Source organism: Loxodonta africana, chromosome 20, assembly GCF_030014295.1.
Source record: "Loxodonta africana isolate mLoxAfr1 chromosome 20, mLoxAfr1.hap2, whole genome shotgun sequence".
Lineage (NCBI taxonomy): Eukaryota > Metazoa > Chordata > Mammalia > Proboscidea > Elephantidae > Loxodonta > Loxodonta africana.
The window spans coordinates 70,365,868-70,391,271 of NC_087361.1; the positions used below are offsets into that span (position 1 = coordinate 70,365,868).

The 25,404-nt window shown below is 46.7% G+C and overlaps 1 protein-coding gene across 18 annotated transcripts in view; it reads left to right on the top strand.

Moving 5' to 3' along the window:
• Positions 1–25,404, top strand: part of PLEKHA6 (pleckstrin homology domain containing A6) — a 200,422-nt gene that overhangs the window by 89,945 nt on the left and 85,073 nt on the right. Inside the window, exon 1 of one of the 18 annotated variants that reach the window (XM_064273353.1) lies at positions 21,923–22,253. The exons of 16 other annotated variants lie outside the window; for them this stretch is intronic. The gene's annotated coding sequence lies outside the window, so the exon portion shown is untranslated. Of the gene's footprint in view, positions 1–21,922; positions 22,254–25,404 lie in introns of those variants that run through there. One more of the 18 variants, XM_064273355.1, reaches the window with a different exon arrangement.

Below are 25,404 nucleotides of genomic sequence, written 5' to 3' on the forward strand. Positions count from 1 at the left end.
CCTCACTCAGCAGTTATCAGAACACTCAGCTGGTGCACTTGTAATTAGAATTGAGTGCCATGGATGACGGAAGCATGTGAATGTGGCTAACTTGGTCAAGAGCACAGCTCTGGAGTCAGTCTGCCCAGGTTCAAATCCAAGTTCTACCACTTTGTCCTGGAGCAGGATATTTAACCTCATCTATAAAACGGACCCCTACATGTCTGTCAGTTTATCGTACTGTGGGGGCTTGTGTGTTGCTGTGATGCTGGAAGCTATGCCACCGGTATTCAGATACCAGCAGGGTCACCCATGGAGGACAGGTTTTAGCTGAGCTTCTAGACTAAGGCAGACTAGGAAGAAGGACCTGGCAGTCTACTTCTGAAAAGCATTAGCCAGTGAAAACCTTATGAATAGCAGCGGAACACTGTCTGATACAGTGCTGGAAGATGAGCCCCCCAGGTTGGAAGGCACTCAAAAGATGACTGGGGAAGAGCTGCCTCCTCAAAGTAGAGTCGACCTTAATGACGTGGTTGGAGTAAAGCTTTCGGGACCTGAATTTGCTGATGTGGCATGACTCAAAATGAGAAGAAACAGCTGCAAACATCCTTTTATAATCGGAACCTGGAATGTATGAAGTATGAACCTAGGAAAATTGGAAATTGTCAAAAATGAAACGGAATGCATAAACATCAATATCCTAGGCATCAGTGAGCTGAAATGGACTGGTATTGGCCATTTTGAATCAGACAGTCATATAGTCTACTATGTTGGGAATGACAACTTGAAGAGGAATGGTGTCGCGTTCGTGGTCAAAAAGAACGTTTCAAGATCTATCCTGAAGTACAATGCTGTCAGTGACAGGATAATATCCATATGCCTACAAGGAAGACCACTTAATACGACTATTATTCAAATTTACGCACCAACCACTAGGGCCAAAGATGAAGAAATAGAAGATTTTTATCAGCTGCTGCAGTCTGAAATTGATCGAGCATGCAGTCAAGATGCATTGATAATGACTGGTGATTGGAATGCGAAAGTTGGAAACAAAGAAGAAGGATCAGTAGTTGGAAAATATGGCCTTGGTGATAGAAACAATCATGGAGATCGAATGATAGAATTTTGCAAGACCAACGACTTCTTCATTGCAAATACCTTTCTTTCGCCAACATAAACGGTGACTATACACATGGACTTCGCCAGATGGAACACACAGAAATCAAACTGACTACATCTGTGGAAAGAGATGATGGAAAAGCTGAATATCATCAGTCAGAACAAGGCCAGGGGCTGACTGTGGAACAGACCATCAATTGCTCACATGCAAGTTTAAGCTGAAACCGAAGAAAATCAGAGCAAATCCATGAGAGCCAAAATATGACCTTAAGTATATCCCACCTGAATTTAGAGACCATCTCAAGAATAGACTTGACGCATTGAACACTAGTGACCAAAGACCAGATGAGTTGTGGAATGACATCAAGGACATCATCCATGAAGAAAGCAAGAGGTCACTGAAAAGACAGGAAAGAAAGAAAAGACCAAGATGGATGTCAGAAGAGACTCTGAAACTTGCTCTTGAGCGTCGAGCAGCTAAAGCAAAAGGAGGAATTGATGAAGTAAAAGAACGGAACAGAAGATTTCAAAGGGCCTCTCGAGAAGACAAAGTAAGGTATTACAGTGACACGTGCAAAGAGCTGGAGATGGAAAACCAAAAGGGAAGAACTTTCTTGGAGTTTCTCAAGCTGAAAAAACTGAAGAAAAAATTCAAGCCTCGAGTTGCAATAGTGAAGGATTCCATGGGGAAAATATTAAACGACGCAGGAAGCATCAAAAGAAGATGGAAGGAATGCACAGAGTCATTATACCAAAAAGAATTCGTCGATATTCAACCATTTCAAGAGGTGGCATATGATCAGGAACCGATGGTACTGAAGGAAGAAGTCTAAGCTGCTCTGAAGGCATTGGCGAAAAACAAGGCTCCAGGAATTGATGGAATATCAATTGAGATGTTTCAACAAACAAATGCAGTGCTGGAGGTGCTCACTCATCTATGCCAAGAAATGTGGAAGAGAGTTTCCTGGCCAACTGACTGGAAGAGATCCATATTTATGCCTATTCCCAAGAAAGGTGATTCAACCGAATGTGGAGATTATAGAACAATATCATTAATACCACACGCAAGCAAAATTTTGCTGAAGATCGTTCAAAAATGGCTGCAGCAGTGTATCGACAGGGAACTGCCAGAAATTCAGACTGGTTTCAGAAGAGGACGTGGAGCCAGGGATATCACTGCTGATGTCAGATGGATCCTGGCTGAAAGCAGAGAATACCAGAAGGATGTTTACCTGTGTTTTATTGACTATGCAAAGGCATTGGACTGTGTGGATCATAAGAAACTATGGATAACACCACGAAGAATGGGAATTCCAGAACACTTAATTGTGCTCATGAGGAACCTTTACATAGATCAAGAGGCAGTTGTTCGGACAGAACAAGGGGATACTGATTGGTTTAAAGTCAGGAAAGGTCTGTGTCAGGTTGTATTCTTTCACCATACCTATTTAATCTGTATGCTGAAGAAATAATACGAGAAGCTGGACTATATGAAGAAGAACGGGGCATCAAGATTGGAGGAAGACTCGTTAACAACCTGCGTTATGCAGATAACACAACCTTGCTTGCTGAAAGTGAAGAGGACTTGAAGCACGTACTAATGAAGATAAAAGACCACAGCCTTCAGTATGGATTACATCTCAACATAAAGAAAACAAAAATCCTCTCAACTGGACCAATGAGCAACATCATGATAAATGGAGAAAAGATGGGAATTGTCAAGGATTTCATTTTACTTGGATCCACAATCAACAGCCATGGAAGCAGCAGTCAAGAAATCAAAAGACGCATTGCATTGGGCAAATCTGCTGCAAAGGACCTCTTCAAAGTGTTGAAGAGCAAAGATGTCACCCTGAAGACTAAGGTGCGCCTGACCCAAGCCATGATATTTTCAATCACATCATATGCATGTGAAAGCTGGACAATGAATAAGGAAGGCCAAAGAAGAGTTGATGCCTTTGAATTGTGGTGTTGGCGAAGAATATTGAATATACCATGGATTGCCAAAAGAACGAACAAATCTGTCTTGGAAGAAGTGTGGCCGGAGTGCTTCCTAGAGGCAAGTATGGCAAGACTGCGTCTTACATACTTTGGACATGTTGTCAGGAGGGATCAGTCCCTGGAGAAGGATGTCATGCTTGGCAGAGTACGGGGTCAGTGGAAAAGAGGAAGACCCTCAACAAGGGGGACTGACACAGTGGCTGTAACAATGAGCTCAAGCATAACAACGATTGTAACGATGGCGCAGGACCAGGCAGTGTTTTGTTCTGTTGTGCATAGGGTTGCTATGAGTTGGAACCGACTTGATGGCACCTAACAATAACAACAACATAAAACAGAGGTGATCCAATAACCATCTCAGGAGGTTGTCATGAAGATTAAATGAATAGCATTTAGAATTATGCCTGACACATATACACTCAATAAATAAACCAAAACCAAACTCATTGCCATCAAGTCAAGTACAACTCATAGTGATCCAGTGGGCCAGAGTAGAACTACCCTATAGGGTTTCTAAGGAGCAGCTGATGGATTCGAACTCCCAACCTTTTGGTTAGCAGCCAAACTCTTAAGCACTGTGCCACCAGGGCTCCACAGTCAATAAATAGCTATTATTATTAGCTAAGGCCACCTGGGTGGTGCAAACTGAAAGACCGACAATTCGAGTCTACCCAGAGATGCTTTAAAAGAAAGGCCTGATGATCTACTTCTGAAAGGTTACAGCTGGGGTGGACTATCCAATAGGCAAGGTAAGCACTGTTCTAACCTTGCTTACCTGATCATCTGTAGTGAAGAGTTTCACAGGGGTTTCAGGATGGGCATGTATAAAATCCCTGGGGCCAGTCAGCTTGGATGGAGTGGGGGGCCCCAGAAGAAAGGAGTAAAAGGAGTAAGGGATGTTGCCCTCTAAGACCAGGCAGAGGAGTTTACATGGGGAGCGGCCGTAATTGAGTTTGAGGGAGAAAGATGCCTGGTAGGGGAGTGTGGAGAAGGGAAAACCCATCTGAGAAGTGTGATTGTGGTTGGTGGGGCCGTAGCCCACAGGGGGCTCACTGTCTGCTGTCTCCCCATTAAATGAAGAAGCTGTCTCTGGAACCTAGTCGTTGATAGCTCTGGATAACGTGGACTGTGGTTGAGGCTTCGTGGGCCTGGGGTCGCCTGCCTTGCAGCCAGCTTCTGCGGTCCACTGATGGCACTCTGAAGGTAGCAACAGCGGGGCGGCAGCACTAACCTGTGTATGATCACACTGGCTTCCTATGGCAGGGTGGGGAACTGGCCGGCCTGGCTTGTTAGGGATCTGGGAACTGCTGCTGAAGGGGAAAGGTCCCTACTAGGGAATTTCTAGAAGGGTATCTGGCAGCTAGGACTAAAGTCATCAGTATAGTGCCTTGAGGTTAACAGGTCATTATTTCCTCCTGGGCATACACAGGTGCTCATTTGTTAACATAGTTAAATTGGGCAGCCTGAGACTATGGAGCAGACCTAAGGTCATATCCAAGCTCTGCCACCTACTGTGTCACATTGAACAAGTTTCTCAACCTCTCCCAGCACCACTTTTTCATCTATTTAAAAAATCAAACCAGTTGATGCCGAGTCAGAACCGACTTGGGGCAACCCTAGGTGCTCCACAGGGTTTTCAATGGCTGATTTTTCAGAAGTAGATCACCAGGCCTTTCTTCCAAGACACCATGGGGTAGACTTGAACCTCCAACCTGACGTTAGCAACGATAGAGTTAACTATGTGTACCCCCAGGGACTTTTTGTCATTTATAGAGGCTGAGTAACAAATGCCTTGGTCAGAGTTAATTGGGGGGGGGGGTAAGAAAAAGAATGCATGCGAAGTGCTTACATCAGTGCCTACAGGGGGGAAGAAGGTGCTTGCCAGTGGTTTCTGCTTTCAGTTTCTTCTTCCCAGTCTCCTGAAGCCTTCCGCTAAATGGGAGGAGGCAAAGCTGCCTCTCCTGCAGGAGGGGCCGCTCTGCGCCTGCACCGTCCTAAGCACTGGGACACCAGACTGTGAGGCTGTCTTTTTCTCCTTTGTATCCTGACGCCTGACAGTGCCTGGCACAGAGCAGACATTTAATAAATGTTTGTTGAATGGGAGATGAACTTGACATGGTCCTTGTCCCTTAAAGTTCACAGTCTAGCAGGGGAGACAGACTTGTTCATAAAGAATTAAGGGAGTAAGATTCAGTGCACAGAGTGCTTTGCAAACACAGATGAAGGAAGATTGCCTGGGCGGAAGTCAGAGCAGCTGTTAGGGGCAGGTTTGGGCTGAACCTTAAAGTGTGTTCGCGGGGGGGGGGGGGTCGAGGCAGGAGGAACAGCATGAACAGCGGCTCAGGTGTAGAGGCAGCACGGAGCCTGGAACTAGATCAGGGTGCTCAGGGGGTGCAGCACGGGGGACCCTTCAAGGCTGCAGGGCAGGAGGCTAGAAGGTGGGCCGGCTTGCAGAGCCTAGACAGCCCTGCCCAGGAGGCTAGAGTGAATCCTCTAAGAGTCTGAAGCAGGCGTGGGGCACCATCAGTTTACTTCTTCTCTCCTTGCCCCCATCCTATGGCAGGGAGGAGACTGTCCATGTGCACATGAGTTGCCTGAAGATCAGAGAGGCTTGTGGCCCGCCTGAGGGTTTACAGCACACCATCTATGGGGTCAGCCATGAGCTCAGTGCCCTGGGCTTCCGCTCAGTGGTGCTCTACGTACTGGACTGTCCTGTTGATGTTGCTTGACTCCGTCAACCGTCCTGTGGACCTTCCCAAGGGTCATCATTGTGGCTGTGGCCTCTGGCTAACACCCACTCACATTCTGTCTTGCAACAACAGCCTTGTCCACTTAGAGAGCCCCCCCCACCCAAAGTTCTTTGGCACAAAGAAGATGCCACAAGATTCCCTGAAATCGCTTCCTGCTTCATTTCCAGGTGCCTAGCTGCCTGGCATGTGCCAGGCTTGGCTTGAGGACTTGTGTTTCACAAGAGATCAGGCAGGACTTGCAGGATGTAGAGGCATTATCCTGGGTTTTCGGAGGAGGCTGAGAACCCCCTCTCCCCCTCCTCCAGAGGTCTAGTTCCGAGAGTTTGCCTCTCTCCCTGGCTGGCGACACGCCCTGCATATGATGATGATGTTAATTGCCGTGGAGTAGGTTCCATCTCACGGTGACCTTATGTACAACAGAATGAAATGCTGCCCGGTCCTGCTCCATCTTCATCATCATTGGTATGCTTGAGCCCATTGTTGCAGCCAGTGTGTCAGTCCACCTCCTTGAGGGTTTCTCTTGTTTTTGCTGGCCTCCTACTTTACCATCCATGATGTCCTTTTCTATCAACTGGTCTTTCCTGATGTCATGTCTAAAGTAAGTGAGCCAAAGTCTCGCCATCCTTGCTTCTAAGGAACATTCTGGCTATATTTCTTCTAAGACTGATTTGTTCATTTATTTGGCAGTCCATTCGGTATTCTTCACTAACATCACAGTTCGAATGCATCAGTTCTTCTTCTGTCCCCCTTTTTCCTTAACCAACTTTCACATGCCTGTGATGAGATTGAAAAGACCATGGTTTCGGTCAGACACACTCAGTCATCAGGTGGCATTGTTGCTTTTTAAAACTTTGAAGAACACTGAATTGTACATGTTGAAATTGTTGAGATGGTGTATTTTTTTGTTGTATATATTTTCACTACAATAAAAAAAAATTTATATGAAAAACATTAAAACAAAAAAAACCTTGAAGAGGCCTTTTGCAGCATATTTGCCCAGTGCGATGCAAGTTTGATTGCTTGACAGTTGTTTCCATGGATGTTGATTGTTGAAGTTGTCAGTGATTTTATTCTACTTGGATCAACAATCAACTGCATGTGGTAGGTCTCCACACATGTGAAGTGAGTGGCTGATGAGTGCGCAATGGACCATGTGGGAGAGGTAGGGGACCCTGGACTTTCCAGAAAAGGAGCAGGAGCAGTGGGGCCCTCACAGGGGTTCAGTCTGACCATGGCTGATCAGAAAGTCTCCCTATCTGCTCCATCCTAAGGAAATTCCAGAGAGAAGCCGAGTTATTAAGTTATGGTTCCTAGCTTGCTTCTCCGAGTCATGTGGGGACCGAACCTTCTCAGGACCCCCTTCCTATGGAAGCTGCTCCTCCTCCCCACCTCACAGGCACCTCAGGGAGCCAGAGCTTTGTGTGTGTGTGGCGGGAGGGGGGGTGGGGGGAAATCCAGGTGGAGCATGGCTCCTTCCCCTGGTTCCTCAGGTAGCAGCTAAAGATGCTTAGCTCTTTGTCTCAGAACATCCCCAAAGCTCGCCCCTGCCTCTGGGGTGGGGGGTCAAGTGGAGGAGTCTCCCCAGCTTGTATGGCAGGTCTCCATTCTCCTAAATCCATTCCCATTGCCCAGGACAGAAATGAGCCTTCATTTTATGGATGAGAACATGGAAGCATGAGGGGCAGTGGAGCAGAGTAGGGCCCCGAGGGGAAGGGGCAGCTGGTTCTTTGCTCCTGTTCTTGAGGTGGGAAAGGAAAGAAGGACAGAAGATGGAATAGCAGCCTGCCCTCAGTAGCTGAAGCGCCACCGTGTTATGAGTGCTCTTTATGTCTCTGGATAGGCTCTAGGGGGGCAGCCTGTTTCCACGTGTCCCAGCTGGAGTTGGACCAGCAGAGGGCGATTTGCCAGGGTCCAATTCCATTGGCTTGAGATGATCATGATCTCCTGCTACCTGGTCGCCCACCCTTCCTCGTTCCCTCCCTCCTTCCTTCTCTCCTGTTCTGGATTATAGGAATGGATTTAGGAGCATGGAGGCCTGCAACATAAACTGGGGAGTCCTCACCACTTGACTCCCAACCTCTCCATCCCTCCCTCCCTCATTCTCTTCCCTCTCTTCCCCAAACATTTATTGAGAAATCACTATATGCCAGATATAGGAATGCAAAGATGAATAAACCATGGTCACTGTACTCAAGGAACTCAGAGGACTATGGAGGAGACGTATGTATAAACAAATAATTACAACACTGAACGATACGCCTGCCTCAGAAATACCTGTATAAGAGTTACAGAGCAAGTACCAATGAGGGAGCAATCACCTCTGTCCAGGTGGGAATGGGAGATTTATGGGGGGAATACAATATCCTACCAACTCCAAAAGGAGCCTGGCCTTGATGCGACCCACCCACCCGTATTTGCACATAGTTGGTGACCACGAGCAAGTCCCTTAACCTCTCTTGATCTCAGGTTCCCACTTGTTAAAAAAATGTTTGAGGCTTACCACAGAATGGCAAGATACAAACCAAATGCATGGGTTTTGCGTAGTCTGAGGTGCGTTAGCCAATTCACACTTCTGCAGCCCTTCATGGCACAGTGGTTAAGCACTTGCGTTCTAACAGAAAGGTTGGCGGTTCTAACCCACCAGCTGCTCAGTAGGAGAAAGATGTGTGGCAGTCTGCTTCCATAAAGATTACAGCCTCGGAAACCCTACGGGGCAGTTCTACTCTGTCCTGTAGGGTTGCTGTGGGTTGGAATCTACTCAATGGCAACAGTTTAGTTTTTTTTGTTTGTTCGTTTTCTCTTCCAAAGGGACCAGCTCGTTGCTGGGAACTTCTGAGGAAGTGGTCCATAAAGCTGACGCGATGGATTTTCTGTCGCAAGGTAAATGATTTGGACGACTCTGGGAGGAAGGGGAGTTAAATCCCCAATTACAGTCCTTTTTCATCATCTCTACCTTCCCATCAGAAGAGATATCAGCTGGGTTTGATGGAGCACATGGTCAGTTGCAGAGACAAACTGAGAGCCTTGTGTTGAGGAAATTTTCACCAACGTCAAGGTGAGAAGGAAACAGAGGCAAGTGGCAGGCTGGGAGAGGCTGCACTGCCAGGCACTTCCCCATCTACCAGAAGCTTCTCACTCCTCATGGAGAGAGCTCGCTCACAGAGTGACCCCTGGCTGGTCCTGGGCCCCTCAGGGCAAAAAGGGGAGAATCTTGTCCATCCTGACATCTCTAAACCATGGAGAAGATAAAATGAGACATGACCGGAAAGGAGCTGGGTCTTATAAAATTAAGGGTCTGGGAGAAATTCAATATCCTCTAGTCAAGTTTAGGAGCCCTGGTGGCGCAGTCGTTAAGAGCTATGGTTGCTAGCCAAAAGGTCGGCAGTTCAAATACAACAGCTGCTTTTTGGAAACCCTATGATGCAGTTCTACTCTGTCCTTTAGGGTTGTTATGAGTTGAAATCGACTCGATGGCACCAGATTTGGTTTTGGTTTGATTTGGTCAAGTTTGTAAGGCTCCCTGGTGGCACAGTGGTTAAAGCAATTGGCTGCAAACCAAAAGTTTGGCTGTTCAAACCCACTAGCCACTCTGCAGGAGAAAGATGTGGCAGCCTGCTTCCATAAAGATTTACATCCTTGGAAACCCTATGGAACAGTTCCACATGTCCTATAGGGTTGCTGTGAGTCGGAATTGACTCGACAGCAGTGGGTTTGGTTGGTTTGGTAGTCAAGTTTATACTGCTCAGATTAATTGAGTACTTAGCACGTTGTATGGTTATGAGCCTGATTAACCAAGTTCATTATCTCAAACTATTTTAGTAGAACTCTCCGGACTTTATGGTGGGACCCTGGAGGTGCAGTTTACTGAATCCACGTGATCAGAGAATTAAATTGCAGTTCTAGGCAAGTGAGTGCGTATGCAGCCGCCCCCTCACAAACAAGCCTGCTTCTCAGAGCCAGAACCTTCTTAGATCTGGCTTCCCCCTCCATGTGAGAAGTTGGCTTTAGAAGGAAACAGGCAATGTGGTGTAATGGTTAAAAAGAGGCCACACTGAAGCCATTGTTCCTTTTTCTCCTCCCCTCGTGACCCCATCTCTCTTTCTGAGAGGACTCTGTGGGGTAGTGTCCAGACTTGGGAGTTAGAGTTCAAATCCCAGCTCTGCTACTTATTAGCTGTATGACCTTAGGCTACTTACTTAACCTCTCCGTGCTTTGTTTTCCTCACTCCCAAAATGGAGTTAATAGTAGTACCCACCCCATAGGATTATATGGGGATTAAATGAGTGCATTTGAAAAGCTCTTAGCACAGTGCTCCCAGATGCTTATATCCACCCTCCGCCCAGTCACTGATCCTCAAATCAGCTATGCCTCTTTCCCTAAAGCTGGGGTACAAACACCTGTGAAACCCTCTGAGAACTGGAAATTCAACTCTAAACATATATTGTCCTTGGAAAACACTTCTTAGCTTCTCCCACAGCAGTTGCTTTAGGTTTTTTTTTCTCCACACTACACAAAATATATACCTTGTAAGCAAGGACGAGGAGCCCTGGTGGCACAGTGGTTAAGCACCCAGCTGCTTGGCTGCTAACTGAAAGGTCGGTGGTTCTAACCCACTAGCCACTCCGTGGGAGAAAGATGTGGCTGTCTGCTTTCATAAAGATTACATCCTTGGAAACCCTATGGAGCAGTTCCACTCTGTCCTATAGGGTCACTATGAGTCAGAAACGACTCAGTGGTAACGGGCTTGGTTTTGGTTTTGGTAAGCAAGGGTACACACACACGAAGGTACACACACACACTCGTGTGTTTGTGTATAAATATGTGAAATAACGGTTTTATGCAGCACTTGTGCCAAGTACTTGTCCCAGTGCTTTGTGTGTGTTAACTAATGTAATTCTCAGAACAGCCTTCGGAGCCTGGTAGTGTCCTTGTCCGCATTTTGAAGGTGAAAAAACTAAAGTGTAAAAAGATTAAGTGGCAGGGTCAAGATTCTAATATTGCGTGTGTGTGTGTGTGTGTGTGTGTGATGGATGTTAAAGATATCACCTACTCTTACCAGGTACAGTGAACTCCGATTTTTTCTACTGTGTTCCATTACATATTTAAAAATGCCAATCTTAATTTATTAAGTTAATTTCCCAACACACAAACAGTCAAAAACTACACTTTGAGAGATGCTACCCCACAGAGTCCACTCAGAAAGAGAGGTGGCGTCATGAGAGAATGTGCTCAGACCCTCAGAGATGGCCCAAAAGGCAAACGCTGCAGCTGGGGCAGGGTGTCAGCTCCTGACTGGCCGCAGGGCAGCTTCTGCAGATAAACTCTCGGAAGAGGCCTGACTTTCCAACCTGGAGCCGCTGCCTGGAGCTGAGGACATGGCGAAATTCCTGGGCATTTACTTTATGAGGTAATTGGAGGTTTATCAATAATACTTTAAAAAAAAAAACAGTTGCCATGGAGTTGAGTCCGATTCACGGCAACCCCACAGGGGTCAGGGTAGAACTGCGCTCCAAACGGTTTGCAATGACTGGTCTTTCAAAAGTAGATCTCCAGGGCTTTCTTCCGAGGAGTCTTTGGGTGGACTTGAATCTCTGACCTTTAGGTTAGCAGCTGAGTGTGTTAACTGTTTGCACCACCGCAGGACCCCTCAATAGTACCTTGTTGTTGTCAGGTGCTGTCAAGTTGGTTCCAATTCGAAGCGATCCTATGTATAACAGAATGAAACACGGCCTGGTCCTGCATCATCCTCACAATCATTGTTATGTTTAAGCCCATTGTTGCAGCCACCGTGTCCACCCATCTCATCAAGTGTCTTCCTCTTTTTTGCTGACCTTACCAAGCGTGATGTCTTTTTCTAAGGACTGGTCCTTTCTGATAACATGTCCAAAGTGTGTAAAGCGAAGTCTCACCATCCTCACTTCCAACGAGCACTCTGGTTGGATTTCTTCCAAGACAGACTTGTTCGTTCTTCTGGCAGTCCATGATATATTCAATATTCTTCGTCAAGACTATCATTCAAAGGCGTCAGTTCTCCTTCAGTCTTCCTCACTCATTTTCCAGCTTTTGCATGCATATGAGGTGATTGAAAATATGGCTTGGGTCAGGTGCACCTTAGTCCTCAAAGTGAGGTCTTTTTTTTTTAACAACTTAAAGATGTCTTTTGCAGCAGATTTGCCCAATGCAATACGTCTTTTGACTTCTTGACTGTTGCTTCCATGGGTGTTGATTGTTGGTCCAAGTAAAATGAAATCCTTGAAAACGTCAATATTTTCTCCGTTTATCATGATGTTGCTTATTGGTTCAGTTGTGAAGATTTCTGTTTTCTTTATGCTGATGTGTAATCATACTAAAGGCTGTAGTTTTTGATCTTTATCAGTAAGTGCTTCAAATACTCTTTGTTTTCGCCAAACAAGGTTGTGTCATTTGCATATCACAGGTTGTTAATGAACCTTCCACCAGTCCTGTTACCATATTCTTTTTCATATAATCCAGCTTCTAGGATTATTTGCTCAACATACAGATTGAATAAATATGGTGAAACGATACAACCCAGATGCACACCCTTCTTGATTTTAAAATATGCAGTATCACTTTGCTCTGTTTGAATGACTGCCCCTTGGTCTATGTATAGGTTCTGCATGAGCACAATTAAGTGTTCTGGAATTTCCATTCTTTGTAATGTTATCCATAATTTGTTATGATCCACACAGTCAAATACCTTTGCATAGTCAATAAAACACAGGTAAACATCTTTCTTGTATTCTCTGCTTTCAGCCAAGATCTATCTGACATCAGCAATGATATCCCTCCAATGAGTCCCAATAGTACCTTAGGCTTTGTTTTTAGTTAAGCTTTTTGAAATGTTTAATTTAATGCTCACAAGAGCTGAATTTGGTGACTATAAATTCCATTCCCATTTTACGGATGGAGGAACAGAGGCACAGAGATGTCAAAAGATTCGGCCAAGGCTCAGAGAAGACTGGAAGGCAGGTCTCCTGGCTTCAGTTCAGTTGTTATAGCTACAGAGCACAGGGTTGATTTTGTGATTCTGTATTAACCTTGGAGATGTTTAAGGAAGTAGATACAAAGAGGCGTTTACATTTCTGGGGTTCATAATTTGGCTTCTCTGTTCTTCAGCCTTGGTTCCCTACCAATACAGTGAAATACAGTAGAATAATTCCCTCCCTGGGATATCCCAACCCATAGGCCAAAGGAATGAGGAACAGGCTTTCATCTGCTTTGTGGTGTCAGGCTTACCCCAGTAAGTTTAATATCTGTATTAACTTTCCCTGTGGGGAGTGGATTTAAATTCCAGCCAGATAGAAAAGGTTAAAGTAAAGACTGGGAAGCTAGAAAAGGTAGAAACCAAGGGAAGTTGTGACCTTTTGGAAGAGACCTCCATCTCTCTGGAATGAGTTAGCCGAGGCACTGCGCCTTCTTGAGGGGATAAAAGGACAAGATAAGTACAGGAGCTGTGACAGCTCTGGAGTGCTGGGGGAACCCTACCCCACACATCCTGAACTGGCATGGGAGCAAGGACATCCAGGAAGTTTGGGTACCATGAAGACTTCCCTCCCACCATTGAGACCATTTCTCCTGTGTCCCTATTCTGAGGCATCCACAGCTGTCCTTCAGGGCAGCTGTCTCCCAACCCTAGCTTGGGTTTCTTGTGGGGACGGGGCATGCTGTAACACCCTCTCTCTACATCCTGTTTTGGGTATGCCAGGCTTTTACCTAGCCAGTGCCTTTCCTCCCCTCTCCTGTCTGGTGTTTCTTTTAATAGTTTAAAAAGTTTGAAAATATTTTTTAGAGCTGTCTTTGCTTTTGAAGGATCCAAGCTTCCTCTCACTGGGAGTGAACCTTCAAAGATCATTTTTATCTATTGATCAATGAGAAAATATTTATTGAGCAGGACTCACTTTGTGCATTGTATCATGTGGGTCATGGGACTCCACAGTGTGGCCCCCAAATGCCCTCCTAACTTCATTTAGTTACGAAGGATACACAAGATCATAAACACAAAGCATTTCCATCAGTGCCTGGCACATAGTAAACACATAACAAGTGTTCCACCACAAGTCAATGTTGAGTCGGTTCCAATTCATGGTGACCCCATGTGTGCTGGAGTAGAACTATGCTCTATGGGGTTTTCATTGGCTGATTTTTCGAAAGTAGATCAGCTTTCTACTTCTACTTTTGGAAGTGGTGGGCCTTTTTTTCCAAGGCACCTCTTGGTAAACATGAACCTTTTGGTTAAAATCTGAGCAAGTTAACCGTTTGCACCACCCAGGGACACCAAATTACCACTACATGCCTGTAACTTCACAAGGGAGGGGGCTTTCTGGGGGCTGGCCGTGTTTAACAGAGGCTTTCTGATGAGATGACGTTTGAGGTCATCCTTAAAGCAGTGTCCCTGTCACCCTCGCCCCCTCCCAGGAGATCTGGATTCAGTAGGCATCTGGGATGGAGTCTGGGAATCTATTTTTTAGAAAAGCCACTCAGGTTATAAGTTTGGCTGAGGTCTGCCACCTTAAGAGAGAGGAGTGGGCATCCTAGGGGAGACAGAAAGGGGACTGGCATGGCCAAAACCTGGGATGCCTAAGGCCTGTTTAGAAATAATGAGTAGCTCAGTCCAGCTGGATTAGAAAATTTACACACAGGAGCAGTGGAACATGACATTGGAAAGATGCACCGCAGTGGGCCTTGAATGCCAAGCCAAGGAGTTAGGCCTCCATGCAGCAGGGGAGGGGGGCGACCACTGAACATTTCTAAGCAAGAGAGTAACGTGATGAAAACAGGATACATTCAACCATACCTGCAGAGAAGAACTCGGCTTTTATCTTAAAGCCCAAGTGCAGAATTGTAAACTTCTCACTCGTTCCAAGTGCTTCTTGGTGTCTAAATCTTTTCTGTTGCAATCAAAATCCAATTTGTCTCACAACAAAACAAAACCCATTGCCGTCAAGTCAATTCTGACTCATACCAACCCTGTAGTTTGCCTCATAACCTGTCGCTCTGGAGTCAATTCCGACTCATGGCAACCCTATAGGACAGAGTAGAACTGCCCCATAGAGTTTCCAAGGGTGCCTGGTGGATTAGAACTGCCGACCTTTTGGTTAGCAGACATAGCACTTGACCACTATGCCACCAGGGTTTCCAGTTTGTCTCATAAAGGGTTTCCAGTTTGTCTCATAGGAGTTAGAAAACAGCTGGACAGGGCTCAGTGACTGTAAAGAGAAGTCATTGTCCCATTTCTGCCAGAGAGAACCCACATATCTTAGTGGAACAGGAGTGTGTGCCAGGGTTTGGGGCCAAGCTGGCAAAGCCCGGGACACGTGAAGGCACTGAGGCCTGCATGATACAGATGCACTTCCAGGGGATTGGGTTTGGGGTAATTGGAGCCACCACAGAATTAGAAGGCCTGTATCGATGGCACTGGGTTCTGGGATCTGTTCTTGAGGTGCTGCCCCCCCAGTACTGGCCTTCAGTAGAGTCCCTTTGAAAAGTGTGTGGGCATCAGTTCAGGCATCTCCACCCTCCTGTTCCATGGTGAAGGTAAGAGATAAGGCTGATAAAGGTGTCTGAGACAGCGAGATAAGGGCCAAGAAGAGGAAAGACAAGGTCTGATTTAAGGAGGGGCCCAGGAGAAGAGGTTCAGGGGTGTTTCACTGCTTCTCACCCATCTCAATTTAGGGTACCCATAAGACACCCAAGAGTGGCATTTTCCAGGAGCCACGGAGGCAGCAGGTGTCTCTTCCCTCCAGCCTCTCGGGTTAGACTGTTCCCAGGTTAGGGGGAGTGGTCACTGGCTAGAGCCTGTCTTGTCCTTCAGGAGCCCTCCTCTGCCATTGCCCTTGGCCCGTTTATTCCACCTTTATCCTCAGAAGTATCTGACGGAATCTCAGAGACCTAACCTCTAATAAAGAAAGATTTTTTTAAACAGAGAACCCCCTCCACCCCCCGGGCTTCTAGGGCAAGTGGAACATTCCATTTAAAGGGCAAAACAGAAACAGGTGAGTGTATAGTGCAGAAAAGAGGACTGGGAGACACAGGCCGGTAGAGGCGGCTGAGCCACTCACACTGCTCACCTCCACCTCTGTCACCTACCTACCATCCTGATCAAGGGGACCTTGCTTCCTGTGCCCTGACCCCAAAATGCTAGGACTGCAGGATATGGCTCTGGGACACCTCAAAAGGCCAGGTAAGGGGGTATCCTCTTGGAAGACCCTCTTCCTCCTGTCTGGGGGCCTTCACTTTCCCACCCAGTAGGGGCTGCTGCGTCCCCCAGTTCTGGGGGCACCATTCACATTGTGCTGTATGTGACTGGCACCCCGGGGATTGTGCAGAGGCCGGGAAGCTGGTGCCAGCAGATAAGTAGGAGGGCGGAATAGGACACTTTTCTGTGTTCTAGGCAAACAATAGGGACCTTTCCAGGAAGCCTGGGGGAGGGAGGTGCCTGTAAGAGGATCCCCGGTGGGTGCTCTGTGGTGGTGGCTTGAATGGGTTTTTGCATCTGCTGGTGATTTCTTAATTAGGCACCTACATGGTGCTCCCTGCTAATGACTGGGTCACCTAGGGTCATGACAGATAAAGGGATGGGTGGCTTCAGAGTGCCTGGTGAAGGCCCTAAGGACAGCCCCCTGAGGATGGGGGGAGTGGCAGTAGGGCATTGGGTAATTTCTGTGGCCAATACACAATATAGACCATCAAGGATACTGGGGATTTTCTCTCCAGGGATGGAGAAAAGAAGCAGTGGGCTTGGCCTGCCTCTGTCTCCAGGATTAACACGCCAGTGTGAGCTACAGCCTTGTGGCTGTGGTTTGCCTTCTTGAGAAATGGGGAGGGTCATCCTGTGTCCAAGGAGTCGCTGAGGCTAGGTGAGCCCAGGAGTGGTGTGTTTCTGGAGGTGGGCACTTTGAGCTGGCAGGCTACCAGGACTTTTTCCAGATACCCTGCAAGTTGGGTTGGACAGAGAACCAGGTGGGGAGCTGTGGGTGGGGAAGTGTATCACTGGGTATTTTTACATTCTGACTGGACAGACAATTAGGAGCCACTGTAAGGGGCCCTGGGTGGTGTAAACAGTTAAGTGCTGGACTACTAACCAAAAGGTTGGTGGTTCAAACCCACCCAGAGGTGCCTTAGAAGACTTAGGCGATCTAATTCTGGAAGGTCACAGCTTTGAAAGCCCTATGGAGCACAGTTCTACTCTGCACACGTGGAGCCACCGTGAGTTGGAATTGGCTTGATGGCAACTGGTTTTAGGTGTATGTGTATGTGTGTAGGATTTGAAGCTGAGTTTTGATAGTGGGCTAAGAACCTTGTTGGGATTGTTCAGAGCTTCTCAGAGGGTGTACTGTCGGTAATTTTCTGTTGTTGACTGGAAATTGGGGTGGCTTGACTGAAGCATTTGCGATTGCTCTGTGCCAGTCCTCAGCAGTCTCCTGTGGTGCTCAGCTTCCTAGAACTGGGGCTCTTGGATATCAGGCAGTGAGGCCCCGCCGACCCTCCCTCTGGTGAGTCAGCCAAATATTTACCAAAAGCAGGGCAGCAGAGAAAAGGTGTCAGGCCCTGGTAAATGTGTTTGTGCTGCCCAAACAAAGCCAAGCTTCATGAGCTCCCGAACTCCATAGCCCTGTTGTGAGGCCTGGAGCTAGGCCCCGTGAAAGTGCATTGTGGGAAAGCATGCGTCTGGAAGCCATGTGTTAACCAGGGAGTGCCCTACTCTGCCCCGGGGGTCTCTGGGAGGCTGGCATCCTGGCTTGGGATCTCCTCTAGTCTTGTTTCCTCCATCCTACACCACTTACCATTGTGTTGACTCCAACTCATGGTGACCTGTGTGTGTCAGAGTAAACTGTGCTCCATAGGATTTTCAATGGCTGATTTTACTGAAGTAGATCACCAGGCCTTTCTTCTGAGGTACCTCTCAAACTTCTAGCCTTTCGATTAGCAGCCGAGTGTGATAATTGTTTGTACCACCCAGGCTGAAGGGTGGCCTTGTGAGGGTGGCCATATGCTGCTTATCTCTTCAGTGCTTCTTTTCATGGGTGATGGAAATAATCACTTCTGCCCATTTCATAGATGCTTTGGACTGCAGGGAAAAAATGGAGCTGCACAGACCTACCTTTGAATTTTGACTTTGTCGCTTACTGGCTGTGGGACCTTGGGGAAGTTAGCTAACTCCTCTGATCGTGTATTCCCTATTCTGTCAAATGGAAATAGTAGCACCTGCTTCAGAGAAAATGAGAATGAAATGAGACAATATGTAGAAAGCATCTGTAACAGTGCAGCTTAGAGTAGGCACTCAGCTAGTACGTATTAGCACTGCTGTCGTGTAGCAGCAGGTTAACGCCTACTGTGAGAAGGAAGGGTGAAGGCGGGCTGAGGCCAGAGGACTTGCTCTGTTGTTGTTGTTAGTTGCTGTCCAGTTGATTCTGACTCATAGTGACCCCATGTGTTACAGAGGAGAACTATTCCATAGGGCTTTCTTGGCTGTAATCTTAATGGAAGCAGATTGCCAGGCCTTGTCTTGTGCAGTGCCGCTGGGTGGGTTTGAACCACAGCCTTTAGGTTAGCAGTCATTTTTTTTAAGCACCACCCAGGGATCTTGAACCTGCTCTAGCAGGAGAATTTAGTCTAGATTTTAGGATGCATTTTCTGAGGGTAAGGATTTTAGGACTTGTATTGCTATTTTTTTTTTATTGCTATGGGTGGCTGTAAAGTTTCCTTCTGTAAAGAAATAAATCAATTCCCTTTATAGTGAGACCTGAGTGCTTTCGTTTTCAGAAGTAGGAAGAAGGGACTATGTTCAGTTTCATTCAATACATATTTTTGAGCCAAGGTATCTTCAGTTCCAAAGAGTCAGTGATTTCATGTCTTTAAAAGCCATCTGAACATCTTGGAAGAAGGAAATATTTGAAAACTCTGTTATGTCTGGCAATTATCATTAGTTTTTTGTTACTCACTCAGGAAGTCTTAATCTGTTTAGTTCCAGAACTAGAAACGGTGGGTGGAAACAGCATAGCTTTCTAGTAGTGCTCTTCAACAATGGGCGAGGCTGCCTCCGGCAGTGGACAAGGCTGCCTTCAACAACAGGGAGCAGCCCCTCCCTGAGGGTGTTGACACAGCAGATGGATGATCAGCTTTCACAGGTGCCGTGAGTGCTTTTCCTGCATTTGGTGGGAGGCAGTCTTAGTGCCAAGATTCCTCCCAAATGTGGGAGACCCTGATTCTGTGATCACTAAACCCCCTAGCTGAGGATGGAGGGCTTTCCTACCAGGCCAAGGGATCAAAGAAGGGAAAAATGCCGCTGCAACTTCCTGACTTGGTTCTCCAAAGCAGAGCCCCTTTTACTTTGATAAGCCTCTGACATCATCCCTGTCCTCAAATATTCTTTCCTATGAACTTTTCCAAAGTCTACGAGCATTTGTGCACTGTCGGGTGTCTCAGAATCACGCTGTACTCTAGGTGGGTACTCCTGCAGCCCTGGGCTGGATCTTTTTCCTGTATCCCAGACCTTCTCTAGCCGACTGGGAGATTAGCAATCAAGCAACTATTTATCGCATTCCTACTAGGTGCTGCAAAGCACTGGTGGAAGAACTGAGGGGAAGACAAGGAATTGCAATAAGTAGGCCCCGCCTTTAAAAAGCTTCAGTCTCTCTTTTGGAAGCTGAGGCTACAAGCCTGGATGTAAAAGACAATTGAGTGGTAAAGACCATACATATACTAGGACTGTATGGAAGAGTAATTGATGACTAATGTGCCCCTGACCCAAGCCATGATATTTTCAACCACCTCATGTGTATGAGAAAGCTGGACAATGAAAAAAGAATACCCAAGAAGAATTGACACATTTGAATTATGGTGTTGGGAAGAATATTGAATATGCCATGGACTGCCAGAAGAATGAACAAATCTGTCTTTGAAGAAGTACAGCCAGAATGCTCCTTAGAAGCAAGTATGGCGAGACTTAGTCTCGTTTGCTTTGGACATGTTATCAGGGAGGATCAATTCCTGGAGAAAGACATCATGCTTGGTAAAGTAGAGGATCGGTGAAAAAGAGGAAGACCTTCGATGAGATGGATTGACACAGTCACAGCAATGGGCTCAAATGTACCTACAATTGTATGGCACAAATATACCTACTATTGGATGGTGCAGGACCAGGCAGTGATTCATTCTGTTATACATGAGGTTGCTGTGAGCTGCAGCCCACTAGAGGGCACCCAGCAAGCAGTGGGCTGAGGCACTTTGGTGAACTGGGCCAGGAGATTTTGGATACTGATTACTGCTGGGTGAAGAAACGGGGAGTCAAGTTTGGCTTGTTTGACTGAGAGAGTTATGGTGGCATTGGTAGAAGTCAGTTTTTACATCACCGTTAGCAGTTTCTCATGTGTGCTTCATGAGATGTTCTAGGCATGAGGTTGACCACCTGCAGCCTGAAGGCCAAATCCAGCCCACTGCCTGTTCTGGGGTGGTCTGCGAGCTATGAATGGTGTTTACGTTTTTAAGTGGTTGGAACAAAACCAAAATGAGAACAACATTTTTTTGACATGAAAAAGTGATATGAAATTCAAACTCCAGTGCCCACAAATGGAGTTCTATTGGAAGACACCATGCTCGTTTGTTGACATGCATTCATTTATGTGTGTTCTATGGCTGCTTTTGGCTACAGTGGCAGAGCTGAGTTGTAACCAAAAGAGACTACATGGCCCACGAAGCTGGAAAGATTTACTATCTACAGAAAAAGTTTGCTGACCCCTGCTCTAGGCAAATATAATCATATTGGTAGTTACAAATTATTTTTAACTCAAATGGCAGCATACTAAATTAATTACTCTGTTCCTCTCTATTTTCATTTACTGGAACTTGGAGATTGTTCTGTATTGATACTACGATATATTTAGACAGTGAGTGGGCAATCTTAAATTGATTTTAGACACGCTGAGGTGAGGGCAGAGGCTGGTTGGACCCCCAGAACTGCAGCATGGAGCCTGGAGATGGAGAGGTGGGGTATCTCTGCAGGGAGCCCTTCAGTGCCAGTCTCTGCCCGTGACCTTGGCACGTAGATCAAAGGTTTCCTTTACTGAAATGAAGCATTGCATTCTGATTACTGTACAGAGAAAACTACAGATGTTAATAGGCTGACATAAAGATGGTGAACGAGAAACATTAAACCAGCACCTGAAAGAACAGTAAATACTAAGGGCAAGTTAGAGGTACCTTCTGAGTAAGAAGTAAGCTAATGAAAAGTAGCGTGGAGTAGAGGACAGAGGGGCAGGGCAGTGTTTATTGAATGCCTACTGTGTGCCAACTGCGTTTTACTGTTACCTTCTTTGTTTTCTCGGGGGTTCTATCATTAGACTTCTTTTACAAACAAGGAAATCTCAGATCAGAGAAGTTAAGTGACTTTTCTTACAATCAGTGATTCAACTGTATGTATCGAGTTGTATTAAAGCAGGATTTCATCTGACTTTTAAAGTCTCCTCTTTCCATTCTATCGCCCAAGATGCTAAATTGGGCTGGGAGTCACTCATGGGGTCTGGTCCTGGCTTTGCCAAGCCATTGCATCTTCCTGGCCTCAGCTCCTTCCTCTGCAAAATGAAGCAGTTGTCACTGTGATTCTATTACCGGTGGAAGCATAAGGGAAAGGGGACAGCCCTATAAAAGCCATAAGCAGAAAACTGGAAGAGAAGAAAGGAACAAGAGGGGAGGGGAGGGGAGGGGAGGGGAAGGTGTCTTTTGCTCATTGAAGCCACAGAATGGGTCAGTTTAGCAATTAATACATGCCAGACCCAGTTATTTGGAATCGAGCAGATCCCTGGGAGAATATTTTTCCTTGATGTGGAGGATGAGTCCAAAAATCTCTGCTCCTAAGCTAGAAACCTCATCACCTTTACTGCTGTGACCCCGAGCTCCGCTAAGGTATGTGGACTGCTGGAGGGCTTGGGAGAAGGCAGCACCGGACAGGTCTTTCTCCCTGCCTGCTCTGCTCTGCTTGGCTCAGGGTTTCTGGAAGAGCTGCAGCTAGAGGGCTGTCTGGTGTTACCAAGGAGTGAGTGGGTGGGGAACGAGGGGAAGGAGAGGGCGGGAAGCCATCAGATCCGAGGAGCTGCGGGTGTGAGTGTGTTTATGTAGGACTGGGCCAACCTGCAGTTTCAGATTTCAGACTCAGCCTTATCGGGAGACGTTTCCCTGTTTTCAGTCAGCACTGGAGCAGGGAGAGAGCTGGCACCAGAGCCTTCCTGGAAGGCTGGGGAGATTCTGGACTCTCGGATTCCCTCCCTGTCTCCTTCCTTCTCATGGGAGCTGCATCGGCCACTCCTTGGATCTGGAGTATTGCTTCATTCCTTGCCAGTTAGCAGTCTGCGCCTCCCTGTTGACTCCTGGCTTCTTCCAGCATGGAAGGTAAAATCTGGGGACTGGGGACCTGGACGAGGAAGAACTCGGGCTATCCAAACTTCTAGTGCAGAAGACCGGGGAGAAAGACGCACATGTCTGGCCAAGAGGATAATTCAGAAGAGCGAGAGAACGAGTGTGTGTGTGTATGTGTGTGAGTATGCTGGGGCACTTCAATGGGAAGCAACTCTTCTTTTACCTTCCTTCCTTTCATACAGGCCCTCTTTCTCTCCTCACAGATTAGGATGTCAGTAACTATCCATCTTCCTCAGCGTCTCCCTATCTGCTTCTGTAAAGATCACAGTCAAGAACACCCCATGGAGCAGTTCTACTCTGTAACACATGGGGTCACCATGAGTCAGAATTGACTTGAGGACAGTGGGTTTGGTTTTTGGTTTTCAGTGCCTGCTAACAAAAATTAGAGAAAAGATCTGGCTTCTACAATATTTCCTCAGTCGGGGCAGGGGGTGCAGAGGGTATTTAGAGAAGATTATGTGTCCAGAAGACTAATGCTCCTAGCGTGAGACCTGGTTTTTAGAGGACCTCAAACCCCTCCTGATAAAGCTAACTGTAAGTCTGGCAGCTGTCTGCCTGGTGGGAAGGTGTACCTGGTATGGATTCCAGCATGGGTGTGATGTGGAATAAGCTTGAACTGGCCTACAGGGATCAAAGCTATGAGAGACAAGTGCCTGGAGCCCTTTCTTCTTAGGCCTCTGAACTGGGCAGGATGGAAGCCAGCACCTGGGGGGACTTGGCACCCTGCCTGAAAGCAGACATTTGGGTGGGGAGGAGATTGGTGGGTGGTGGGCAAGGCTGGCTGAATGTGGCTCCATCTTCTAGGGTTTGTGTGGTGTTGATGTTTCTCAGTGGCAAGGAACAGAGTTGGAGAACTATGGCATACAGAGGCTGGTGGGTGGGCAGCCTGGCAGAGCTGCCAAGACTCTGTGGCTCCCCAGTCACCGGCCCTGCTGTGAGGCTGGATCCGGCTGGAACGGTGGGTGGGCCAACTGAATGTGGCTCAGCAAGAGGCTGGAGGTGGCTTTTGAAAAGCAGATTTGGGGAGGTGAGAGATGTGTCAGAAGCTAGTGGAGAGAGCTAGGGGTGTGGCTTGGGGTGGAATGGAAAAGAATAAGGAGAGGAATCTGGAAAGTCCTAAACTCTGACCCATCCCAAAACTGCAGCCAGCCTAGGATCTCAACTCTCATACGGATACAACTCAGAATAGGTGAGAAGACCAAGGTTGGCCTCTTGACTTCGGAGTATAATGAGATAAACGTATGGGAAGCTGTGTGGGCCAGGCAAAAGGGCAGTGAAAACACATTTTCAGCACAAGGAATCTTACAGTGCAGTTGAATCTAGGCAACAGTCACATAGCCACTTGTTAGACAATATAATTAATAGGTTGAACAGTCTGGTTATTTTTAAAACCATGGGCATTTAAAAAATACATTTTTTAATTTTTATCACCAGCTACTCCCAAGAGAATTTCAAGTGTCTTTGTGTATTTGGTAGATGATGTGTGTAATTTTGGCCAACAGAATAATAATAACCCCTGCTTTTGCTCAGTCGTGCAGTGCTTCCCAGCTTGGAGCGTGCTCTCATTACATGCTCCCGCTCGGGCTCAATTCAGAAGACGTTTACCAATACCTACTCTTTCCTAGGCACTCTGCTTAGTATTGAGCATATAAAGAGGAATAAGACCTGGCTCCTGCCCTCAGAGATCTCACAGTCTAACTGTGGGGACAGAGACAGGGCCAGACTTATGCCTACGATATAGAAGAGGAAACTGGAGCTGAAAGATGCTAAAGGCTAGTCAGCAGAAGGGCAAGGATTGGAATCGAGATCCAGCTCCTAATTCAGTGCCCGTCTGTACCTCCTTCCCTCTACTTATTCATCCCACCTGCTTTGTCCATCAGGCCACTTGCTGTTGAACTGATTGTGACTCACGGCGACTCCACGTGCATCAGGATAGGACTGTGCTCCATACAGCTTTCAATGGCAGATTTTTTGGGAAGTAGATCGCGGGGTCTTTCTTCTAAGGCACCTCTGAGTGGACTTGAACCTCCAACCTTCCAGATAGCCTGTTAACTGTTTGCACCACCCAGGGACTCCGTCTGCATCAGAGTAATGAGAAAAGAGCCATACCCTAGGGAAGGCTGAGTGGGAAATAGCTCCCTGGAATGGAGTCAGTCCTCCACTCCTGGGCTCCTAATCAAACAACTGAAAAGGCATCAGTGAGCCTATATTATGTTGCTGATTGCTGTTTTCTGACCCCTCAGAAAACTGAAACCAAACCCATTGCCATCAAGTCACTTTTGACTCATAGCCACCCTATAGAACAGAGTGGAACTGCCTGTAGGGTTTCCAAGAAGTGGCTGCTGGATTCAAACTGCTGACCTTTTGGTTAGCAGCTGCACACTTAACCACTGCACCACCAGGGCTCCTAACCCCTTAGAGGCCTGTTTTATCTCACAGATAGTTGTTGATTTGGCAGCCGATGGTCTTCCTCTCTCTGCTCCCTGGATCCTGTGAACAGGCAAGGGGACGGTAAAATTCAGGGGCTCACAGAAGCTTGGGAAGTCCAACTTGGAGGTAGATGTGCCCTGAAGAGTCCATTTGTAAACTAACAACCAACATTTGTTCATGCTTTGTAACTGACAGAGTGCTTTTCCATATGCAAAGGATAGTCAGCCTGCTGATCTCCTCCTTCCTACATTGCCCAGCTTAGGTTTCCCAGAAAGGTCTACATCTCCAAAGCTTAGGTCATTTTCTTAATTTTTAGGCTTGAGGTAAATGGGACATGGAAAGGTCATCTGGCCCGGTGACAGCTTTCACCGGTCTGAGGAGAAATGAGAAAAAAAAGTTCTGATTTTTTTTCCCCACAAAGCCCAATATGTTCAGTTTAGAGGACTCTTTCTGGGGGCAGGAGATGTGCTAAAATATTTATTTTGAGGTTATGGCTTTCTTATTCTTTTCATGAGCTGATGGTGAGAGTAGATGGTCGGTTAGGCTTTTAAAATGCCCTTATTTGGCAAAATAAAAAATTGGTAACCTTATATTGGTTCCTCAGATTTCATTTTTTTAGATTTTCCTGGTCTATGAAATCCAAAAGTCTCGTCTCCAGGCAAGACATTCTCCAAGTAGACAGAATCTCCCTGTT